The sequence below is a fragment of the Nelumbo nucifera genome, chromosome 6 (genome assembly GCF_055504915.1).
Source record: "Nelumbo nucifera cultivar China Antique chromosome 6, China Antique-T2T, whole genome shotgun sequence".
Lineage (NCBI taxonomy): Eukaryota > Viridiplantae > Streptophyta > Magnoliopsida > Proteales > Nelumbonaceae > Nelumbo > Nelumbo nucifera.
Window position 1 is genome coordinate 23,405,025 of NC_142654.1, and position 11,015 is coordinate 23,416,039.

At 38.9% G+C, this 11,015-nt stretch overlaps 1 pseudogene; it reads right to left on the reverse strand.

The window, feature by feature from the left end:
• Window positions 1-80: 80 nt before the first annotated feature.
• Window positions 81-4,908, reverse strand: LOC148790665 (large ribosomal subunit protein uL15x-like; annotated as a pseudogene).
• Window positions 4,909-11,015: the final 6,107 nt, after the last annotated feature.

Genomic DNA, 11,015 nt, shown 5'->3' on the forward strand with positions numbered 1-11,015 from the left:
TCTATTTTGAAAACGTTCTTATGTATAAGTCATCAATCTAACGGAGAAACCAAGTACTCAATTGATACTCAGATAGTCATTTCACTTAAGTTTCAATATCCAAAATTTAAAACCTAATTAGGAGAAAAGAAAAAAAAATGAGTAGCAGTTCCGGTTACCATACATTAGTAAATCTAAACTATAGGCACGACAACACCACTAGCCTCCTTGATCTTCTTCTCTGCAATCTTGGATACGACCTTGATCTTCACGACGATGGGCTGAGTAACCGAACTAGGTAACATTGATGAGGGGAACATTATTGGTGGAGGCCTTCTCCTTGACATCTTAAGGCTAGGGATCATAAACCAGAGCTTGTTGATGTTGACAATGGAGCAATAGAACTTGTTGTGAAGCTTATAGAAGTAACGTATACCCACCTTACCCAAGCAACTTGTAAAAATAGGGGATGGAAGGAAAAAAAAGTAATCTAAGAGTTTCATTCATTTGGCTTAAATAGATACAAGATAAGAATCTAGAAATTCAAGAAAGGCAGGGCCACGGGCAAATGCCACATGGTAGTTTGGTACAATCGAACAACGATTACGGTTATGTACAAACTGTAATATGCCCCCTCAAGTTGGAGCATGGCTACAGATAATGCCCAACTTGGATAGAGCTATACCGAATTGATCTTTCCCTAGAGCCTTAGTGAAGATGTTGGCCGGCTAATTCTTTGTAGGAAGGTGGGAAGTGACAATGAGTTCTGATTGAAGGTGATGTTTGATGAAGTGGTAGTCAATTTCAATGTTCTTGGTGCGCTCATGGAAAACTGGATTTGTTGCTATGTGAAGCACCGCCTTATTATCGTAGTACAGCTCCATGGGTTGATGATGTTGCAGGCCTAAATCTCTAAAAAGCTGATGAAGCCACAAAAATTCACTAATAGTCACTGCCATGGAGCGGTATTCGGCTTCCGCTGAGGAGTGGGATACTGTACTTTGCTTCTTTGATTTCCATGACAAGGGAGAATGACCAAGAGTGATGAAGTATCCTGTTGTAGATCATCGGGTAAATGGACACCCTGCCCAATTAGAACCGCAGTAGGCACACAAAACCAGATCATTGTCCCTAGGTAGGTGAGTACCTTGATTTGGACATGACTTCAAATATCGAAGGACTCTAAGTGATGCATCCATATGCTACTGACATGGTCTGCTCATGAATTGACTTAATATGTGTATAACATATGTAATTTCTGGCCGAGTAATGGTCAAATAGATGAGCCTTCCCACCAATCGTCTGTAGCACTCAAGATTATCAATGGGTGGGCCCGCATCTGGCTCAAGACGATGTTGTTGCTCCATTGGAAAGGGACACAGCTTACAGGCCATCAACCAGCATCTTAGAGTATATTGAGTGTGTATTTTCTCTTACATAGGAAGAAGCCATCATTCGTTCTTGAGACTTTGATGCCCAAAAAGTATTTTAGCGGGCCAAGACCCTTAATTGGAAAACATTTCTGGAGATATTGCTTTAGTGTTGTAATTTGAGTGGGATCACTGCTTACTATGAGTAAATCATCAACATAAGCCAAAATGGCAAGAACTGAGTTGTGATTAAAAGATGTAAAGAGAATGGTGTCAACTATGGACTAAGTGAATCCCCGTTATTTGAGTGCTAAGGTCTGAAACCAATTTCTAGAGGCTTTCTTGAGTCCATAGATAGACTTATTAAGGCGACACACACACGCGGGTCAATGGAGTTGAGCAGACCCGGGGGTGTCATGTAAATCTTCTCATGAAGTTCACCATGCAAGAAGGCATTATTCACATCCATTTGATGTGTTTCCCATTTTAAGACTACAACTAATGCAAGTAAGCAATGGACTGTCACTAGCTTTGCAACCAGAGCATAAGTCTCACCATGCAAGAAGGCATTATTCACATCCATCTGAGGTAGGCTGCAGAGAATTCTCAGTTTCGGATATGATCGGCCCGTGTCCCAATGATTCTGGGTCTACATTTGTGATCGGTAGTGGTATGACCAGCCCGGAATCTGATCCATTTGCATCTTGCATTGATGGTGTATTGTAAGGGAACTGATTTTCAAAAAAAAAAAAAAAAAACATATCGTGACACAAAAAATTGGTGTTTCTCAAGATTGTAGAGTCTGTAACCCTTTTGGCCATGTGGATATCCAATGAACATACATTTAACAAATCTTGAGTCAAATTTGTCACATCCTTGGCAAAGGATGCAAGCATAACACAGGCACCCAAAAACCCTCAAATGGTTATAGTTGGGCGGCTTTTGGAAGAGCACTTCATAGGGAGTCTTGCCCGAGAGTACAGGTGTGGGCAAATAATTGATGATGTATACCGTAGTGAGTATACATTCCCCCTAGGATGTAATTGGCAGGTTTGCTTGAAGTCTGAGGGCCCTTGCTATCTTCAATATATGCCTATGTTTTCTGTGGAGTTTCAACACAGGATCTTTGATGCTCTATCCCATGCTCATGTAGGTAAGAAAGTATTGGTCCAAATAAAAATTATAAACCATTATCCAATCGTACGCTCTTAATGATAGTGTGAAACTAATTTTGCACAAGAGTCGAAAACATGACAAAATAAGAGTAAGCCTCAAACTTTTGCTTAAGCTAGTATACCCATGTAACTCGAGAAAAATCATCAACTATAGCGAGAAACTAATGGGCATCACTATGAGAAGGGGTATGATAACCACCCTATATATCACAGTGAATTATTTCAAACAAAGAAGATGTATTACTACTACTGGTAAGGAAACTAAGCCTTGTTTGTTTGGCTTTGAAACAAGTATCACAACATTTATTATGAGGTGGTACAATCATCAAACCAGGTATTTTTGACAACCGTGAGTAAGAGGCATGTCCCAATCTTGAGTGCCATGTCCAAGAATTCTCGGTGGTAGAAGAATGGAAGGCCACAATTGTTGTAGGTGCAGCATGGAAGTGATAAAGCCCATCATGCATGATACCCACCCCAATCAGTTTCCTAGTGGCTCGGTCTTGCAAAACGTAGAAGGTGGGAAAGAACACTATGACACGGTCTAATTTTGATATAATCTTGCTCATTGAAATCAAGTTACACTTGAAACCTGGTACGTGTAACACATCATTTAAGGTTGTATCAGAATTCAAGGGCACTTGCATTTTAGAATCAATAGGCAAAAGAGTGCCATTGGGTAATAGAACTGGGTTGTGGTGACTACTTAGTCCAATTACGTCTTCAGCATGGCAAGTCATGTGATATGAGGCACCACTATCAATGAGCCAGGATCTTGAACTAACAAAATTAACTGAGCCAAAAATCTTACTCGCAAAATTTGCAAATGTCGTAGTGGTGGATTGATTCTCACCATCATGAAAGTTAACTAGTTGACAATATTGTTCAATAGTTAAGCCAGGGACTGGGGACTCCAAGGGAATATTCATTGTAGCTTGATTGGAGACAGACTGTTTCTTGGAGGTATTTTTGTTGCTGGATTTATTCCTGGTTTCCTAGTCTGATGGATAGCCAACAAGTTCATAGCATTTAGCTTTCACATGCCCGATCTTTTTGCAATGTTCGCAACGTGGGCGAGGCCAATCTTTTTGTTGCTATGGGTTCTTGGATCCAGATCCACTCGCATAGGAGGCTGCACTCTCCATAGTTGGTGGTCTGTTACCACCACTTAAAGAAAGATGTTTTCTTCTTGTGATACATGTGCATACACCTTGCTGACATTCGACAGTGGTTCCATGGTGAGAATACTAGATATGATGGTGTTGAATCGTTCACCAAGTCCTAAGAGAAATTGATAGACCCACTCCTTCTCTCTTTCGGCCAAGATGTCTTTGACGGCACCACCACATAAGTAATTAGGAGTGGGCGAGTATACAAAGATGGCATCCCACGAGCTTTTGAGTTTCGTATAATACACTGCAACTGAAAGATTTTCTTAATGAAGCAGAGACAAGTCTCACTTCAGTTCAAAGACTTGTGGAGCATTTCCCTATGAATACCGATCTTCCAAATCTTTCCAAATATCTCTGGTCGTCTCTACATAGGCTATGCTTTCATGTAGATCTCTGGCTACTGCATTAAAGAGCCAGGATATCACCATGGAGTTGGATTTGGACCATGCAAGAAACTCACTGTGGTTCGCCGGTTCTGGTTTTGAGATCGATCCATCCACGAAACCAACCTTGTGCTTGGAATTGAGGGCATTCAGCATTGCCCTTCTCCAAGTTGCATAGTTGTCTCTAGTCAGTGGGCAGGAGACTAGAACTGCTCCTGGATTGTCCGAAGGATGGAGATAATATGTAGACATCGGATCTCTGATCATTCCTTCGACGATGATGTTAGGTGTCATTGAAGACGTGACCGAGTAAGCTCAGACAATTCTTGAAAAAAGAAAGTTAAGTGAGCAGTTGCGATGAAAAAAACATGTGTTAAGGTTTTGGGTTGAGAAAATCTTGCGATAAACTTTGTGATGCCAAGAACCTGCGATGAGGTTTGCCTAATGGGTGAAAAAGGGCTACGATGGGCTTTGTGACAAAAAAAAAAAAGCTCTGATACCATGTAAAAATAGGGGATGGAAGGAAAAAAAGGAATCCGAGAGTTTCATTCATTTGGCTTAAATAGATACAAGAGATGAATCTGGAAATTCAAGAAAGGCAGGGCCACGTGGCAAATGCCACGTGGTAGTTTGGTACAATCGAACAACGGTTTTAGTTATGTACAGAGTGTAATATAACCAAGATGGTATTTGTTGAAGAGGATCCGGTGGTGATGCTTGCCACTAGCGTTACCATGACCTCCTGGGTGCTTTTGGTGCTTCAAATTTGGCCATGCCCGGCACTGACATGCCCTCTCTTCTTCCTGCTCTTCTTGAAGCGGGTCATCATTTCTCTCTCGCACCAGAAACCCCGTTGGTTTCTCTTCCCTTCATAATTGATAATTCTTCAAACTACTGGGAATTTGATCCGAATCGAACTGAAGAAACTCTTTCCAGTCCATGGGCACAATTCCCATAGTATAATGTGGAGTCAAAAATCAGTTCAGCGATGGAAATTAAAGCTCTCGTGAGTTTAGAGATGATAATATGTCGATAGGGGTAGTTTAGTAAAAATAGATGCAAAGGGTAAAATAGGTAGTTGGAAAAAATTGATCCATCAGTTTAACATTTTCCATCTTGGTCATTGACGAAAGGGAGGTTTTTGTCAAAATTTTCAAAAATCTAGGGGAGGTGTTTGTTAAAATGAAACTATAGGGGAGGTTTTTATGATTGTCAGAATCTTTAGAGGAGATTTTTGTATTTTACCCATATTTTTAGCTCCAACAATATCATCTTTGTCAAGGAACTTTTCAACCTAAAAGTTTAATTTTTCACTCTCTCCCGGTGAGACCTTGTATGGGCTTTTATTTTCTAACATGCCCCCTCAATAAGACCTCTTAGGCTTAAAGTGTGGCCAAGTTTGGACCCATTCATATCTTGCACCAAAAATTAATTAATTAGCGATGAAAATTGAACACTAAGCCACTTGGTCAAGGAACCGTTCAACCTAAAAGCTTAAGCTGTTAGGAGGTCCTGACTAGGCTTTTATTCTCTAACTATATTAACGCACAAGACTTTCTTAGGTGCTTAATTCAAGGCCTTTTTAGATATTTTAAATTAAAAAAAATGAAAGTTTAGAGTTTGAAGGGCTATTATTAATTGTGTAGAACTCTAATACAAAGATGGCATGGATTGTAGGATGGATAACATGGTTCCCAGCAAGCAAAAATTCTGCACATGATGTGAAAGAAAGCATGGGATCCTCCCATACATTGGGAACATCTCTTTGTGAATTTACCATAAATGTATAAGAGATATTCTCAATTTGTGGCTGAATGCTGTGTGTAGGGGTGCAAGTCAGGCGGATTGGGCCGGGTTTATGGTCAACCCAGGCCCAGCCCAAAAATTTGGGCTTAAGGCCCAAGCCCGAGGTCAAGCCTGGTTTTCCCAACTTGATCCCAACCCGCCCTATAATTTGATGCACTCGAGTTGGGCTCGGGCTTGGACCGGGCTCAGGTTGATCAATGAACTCACTCTAAAATTATGCATATATAAATGTATATATGCAAATATATATACATATATTTATGTATGTATGTAAATATGTATGCAAAATATTTATACAAAGTTATATATACAAATATGTGTGTATATATGTAAATATGTATGCAACATTTACAAATATACACATGTATAAATGTATATAATTGGGCGGGGCTCGGGCCGGGTTTGGGCTACCTAAGGGTTAGGCCTGAGCCCGGCCCGAAAAATAAAAAGCCCAACTTCTTGAGCCTGAGCCTAACCCGAGGACCGAAAATCCAAGCCCAGTTCGTGTAAAATTCCAGGTTGGGCCGGTTCAGGCTCGGGCTAGGCCTACCCAAATTGCAGCCCTATGTGTGTGTAGAGATTTTGTTTGTAGAGAACCGGGGCTAGTTGGGGGGATGTTCTTGGACATGCAAGTTATAATGGGAGAGAGGTGAAAGAATAATTGCCTTCGGTCAATGTCTTAAAAACCAACCTAGAACCAGATTCACTTTGGCCACTAATTTTTGGGTCAGCTATTTGATTATCCTGTCCAAACAAACAGCCTAATGCAATTTTTAAAAAATAATTAAAACAAAAAAAGGCCAAAAATTATTGTCCATATAGAATTAAGGTTGCAACTTGGGTCGGGTTGGCCCGAACCCAACCCTAACCCAACTCGAAAAAATTGGGTTGGGTTGGGTCGGGTTGATGTTCGGGTTAGGGTTAGGGTTGAAATTCATGAACCCAACTTTACTTCGGGTTGGGTTAGGGTTGACCCCTTAGCCAACCCAAACCCGACTCTATAGTACATGTCATATATAAATATATGTTATATGTAATATATAACATATGTTGATTTGTTTAGATGCATGATATGTGTATAGCCCCCACCACATAGTATCATGTATTTCTTGTAAGATAATCAGTGTTTTTGAAAATTTAATTCTTCATCTCCTCTATGTTGTTTGCCACCCAAAAAAGATTTATCCTAAGCCAGAACTCATAATAAATTATAGTTATTTCTAACACTTGTTTTTTTTTGAATTGTGTACCAAAAAAAAAACGTCAACAAATAAATACTAATGAAACATAGGATTAATATGTGTAGTGATAGTTGAGTTAAGATCTAAAATCAAGAAATTTATGAGGTTTTAAGGGATGGGAAGACCAACCTGAAATTGACTTCGGGTTGGGTTAGGGTTGAAGGAATTTAGTTAAGGTTAGGGTTGGGTTGGTGAGGTTAAAGGCCGAGTTGGATTAGGGTTAGGGTTGGGGTTTAGAATTTAGGGTTAATTTAGGATTGGCCTCAACCCGACCTAACCCAACCCAACTTGCAGCTCTATATAGAATGGATCCATGGTTCGACCATGCTGATCTAGTCAATGGTTTTTGACAAAGAAACGGTTTAAATGAATTGACATGTCCCTAACAGCCTAGGCTCAAGCCCTGTAACAGCCAAGAATTTTTTATAGGAATTTATGGGAAGATCGCTTAATAGAGGAGAAGTACATAGAAACTGGTTTGAATTGCTTCTCACGTCCCCTATCATCCACAAACCTCTCACCACGTCGTCACCTTGGCAATACAGAGATTTCATTCTGAATTTCAATGGTTTTGAATATATATTTTTTTTTAATTTTTTACTTTTTAAGTTGGAATGAGCTATCTATTTGAACGGGATGATCGAACCATCAACCTAAAAACCAGTGGCTAGAATAGCTCTGATTCCGAGTAAATTTTTAAAAACCTTGGTTTTGGGTTTACAGTTGTCCAATCTCCTCTAAGATGGAACATGTACTGAGATTCGTGCCGTTTTGAAAGGTCTTAAAATTGCAAAAGCCCAGCAGATCACTTTTTGTGCAAGAAATGTCAAGTGGGCTTCTATTCACTACCTAGCCCTTTGGAAGCTCATTCATTCTTTTGCTGAAGATAGATGAATTAATCTCTAATATAGGTGCAACTTGGGTGGGTTTAGGTTGGGTTTTTGTCAAAATTTTAATGAGCCCATCCCGAATAAAAAGCAACTGGGTGGGCTCAGGCTTTGTATTTGTTCTTTTCTTTTTTTTTTAAAGGTTTGTGGTACATCTTATCATGTACATAGGATGTATTTGATTTGAAGAAGAGGTAGGGAAATGTAGGTTAATGCAAACATATATAATTAGGTTAGTTTCGTTCATGTTTATTGGGTTTGTCCTACATATTGACAGCCCTATGAATTTCGAGAAACAAAAAAAAAGCTATGAAATAGGTTGATGATATAAGGGAAAAACCTATGTAATAAAATTAATAGAAATATATATTTATTATATTTTGTTGAATACTTATACCACTTCTTGGGTTTAAACAAAACATATTTTTGCTAATGCGGCATTTGTTTTTAGTTTCAAAAACAAAATCATACACATTTACAAACACACCCTTGGTAACTTATGGTTATACCCCCTTACACTGGAATAGTAGGTTGGTTACATGACAAAGTAATAATTCGTTTAATTAAATAACTTTAGCAACTTCCAAACAGTCCTTTAGTATTTGATGAAGAGCTGTAAGTTCTTATTGGTCATTAATCATTCAAGCCCTGTCCGAACTATATGGGATTGGTTACATGAATCCTATTGGCCACATCCATTTCTTATTATTTCCATTCAAATTCTTTTCTACCTGCCCTTGATTCTTTTATCTCTTCGATGTATAATAGATCATTTTAACTAACAGAACACTTTTATGAGATCATTTTAACTAATAGAACACTTTTATGCATGGTTTTCGAAACCGGGAATCAGTCAGGTGACTGATTTCATTTTACCTCAGAAATTGTTATTTTGCCAAAAACCGTTGATTTGGTCAATAAACTGCTGATTTGGATGGTCAAACCATTCAAATCGTCCAATGGTTTTGATTGTTATTTATTTATTTATTTATTTTTATCTGTTTATCAGAATGAGCCATCCATTCAGTTCGAATGATCAGACCATTCAACCCAACAACTGGACCCATGACCAGTTCGTTGTCCAGTTCTATTTTAAAAAACTTTGCTTTTATGATATCATTTTAGCCCAACACAACTAAAATCTTTTTTTTAGTCCCAAACATCGATATATGGGTCACATGGGAGGTAATGGGGCCCAATACCCTTCTAATTGTCTTCTCCTCTGTCTCCCAAGATACCAAAGCACCTTAATCTAGGACTCTAGGCCTGCCAAGACGATGGTTCCAACCTATCCTTATACAGTTCCACTTACATCTTTTAAATCATCATGTAAGTCCCATCAAATGCACTTGAAGCCACCAAGAATAGTATCAATGACATTATTCAAACATGCACATAGAGATACAAATCATAAAGATTCTGGGTGCCATGCATGTCAACACTATGAAATACCACTTTCACTTTCGTCATGCATGCATGTCTCTTCATGGTACCCTGCGAAAGTATCAAACCAGGAATCCTTGAGGAGGCCATGGTCCCCGCACAAGTCAGTCACAACCTTTGGGCCCTGGCATTCGGGGTCAGGATCCACAATACCTATTATTGTGTGTGTACGTAAGTACCCGGGGCCTCAAAATTTGAAATATTTTGTTTTTGCCCAATCCAGAGCCCCTGGACCTGGAGTATTAGATGTTGTTTGGTTCCATTGTCTTTTATTTAAAAAACGGTATCAGTTCAAAGTCAAGCATTTTCTTTGATGGAGTTTGAAATGTCGTTTGGCTAATCGTTTACCAAAGAAATGTTTTTTTTTTTCGGGTTGTGTGAAATCTATCTATTGGGCAGCCGTTACAAAAAGTTAAAGAACATTTTCAATAATTTTTCTGGTTTTTCAAAAGAGATGTTGTACAAAACGTTTATTAAGCGTTTGTTGGGCATCGTTGTCATTGCTCCAGAAAACGACACAACATCAGTACCATGTTAGAAAAAACGGTTCTCTAGGAAACGGGCATTGGTTTGGAACCCATTTTCCATAAAAATGGTGCTCCAAGTCACGTCTTGGAAATCAGGAAGGCATGGTTTGGAACAACACACCGAATTTGGCATTTCTTGGAGCTGCAGCTTGTTACTGCCAACAGGGATGTGAGATGGTAGTGATGTGGCACTGGATAATGGGTGTCAATGCTGAAAACGTTTTCTTGAGCATTGGTACCAAACAGAAAAAGTTGTTGCTCCAGGAAACATCCTACCTGACAACAATGATTACAAAAAAAAAAAGACATCGTTTTCTCAGAAAATAATGCTTCCAACCCACACATCAGCACGATGCTGCATCTACAGCATCGATGCCAAACATATACTAAATAAACAATAATAAAATTAAACTGCCCCATAAAAAAGGAAAAAAATGTATAATGTATAATAATTATTTTTTGCATGAAAACATATCCTTGCATGTCAATGGGTCCACCTTGACCTGCTCTCTTCGGGTTAGGGTTGAGTTAGAGAATAAAAACCTATTCAAGTACCTCTCCTAATAGCTTAAGGGACAAATTAAATATCAAGACCCAACCCATTGAAACCTCTACGTATCTATCATGTACATATTATTGGTTTCTTCGGCCATGTGGACATATCTTTTGGCCAATTCAGACATTCATTAAACAGAGGACCCACTGAATTCGGCTCTTCCCCAACAGCCAATTTTTTTCTAAATTCTAACCCTTCTGCTGTATTCGGTTTGAACGAAAAGGTAGAAAAAGGAAGAAAAAACGTAAGGAAACCGATATAAAATTTGTATAGATTTTCCCAACTTTCCCTTCAAATCAAACACAGACTTCAAATGAAATGCCAAGCCAAAACTATCCAAGCAAGGAAATTGCTTTTCACATTCAGAACCGGCATTTGGGATATCAATTGTTCAACCAAATCTGATATATTATTGGAATAATTATGAGAACTAGGAATTCTCACAAATCACACCTCAGTACCTCATACTACATCGA